The sequence below is a fragment of the Fukomys damarensis genome, unplaced genomic scaffold (assembly GCF_012274545.1).
Source record: "Fukomys damarensis isolate Sample0158 unplaced genomic scaffold, DMR_v1.0_HiC HiC_scaffold_16, whole genome shotgun sequence".
NCBI classification, from domain to species: domain Eukaryota; kingdom Metazoa; phylum Chordata; class Mammalia; order Rodentia; family Bathyergidae; genus Fukomys; species Fukomys damarensis.
In genome coordinates, this window is record NW_022900928.1 from 23,326,025 (window position 1) to 23,326,450 (window position 426).

Genomic DNA, 426 nt, shown 5'->3' on the forward strand with positions numbered 1-426 from the left:
TTTTCTAGGATATTGTTTAGAATTCCTTGCAGTGCTGGTTTGGTGTTCATGAAATTTCTCAGGTGCTCTTTGTCGTGGAAGTATTTTATTTCCCCATCCATCTTGAAAGTGAGTTGTGCAGGATACAGCAGTCTAGGTTGGAGGTTCTTCTCTTTTAGGACTTGGAAAACCTCACTCCAGGCTCTCCTTGACCTAAGGGTTTTTGTTGAAAAGTCTGCTGTGATTCTAATGGGCTTTTCTTTGCATGTGATTTGTTTCTTTTCTCTTACTGCTTGTAGTATTTTGTTTTTCTGTTGGATTTCTGGGATCTTGATTATTATATGTCTAGGTTTAGATTTTTTTTTTTGATCGTGGCTAGTTGGAGTTCTATATGCCTCACTTATCTGTATGTCTAATTCTCCCCTTCTGTTTGGGAAGCTTTCTGTC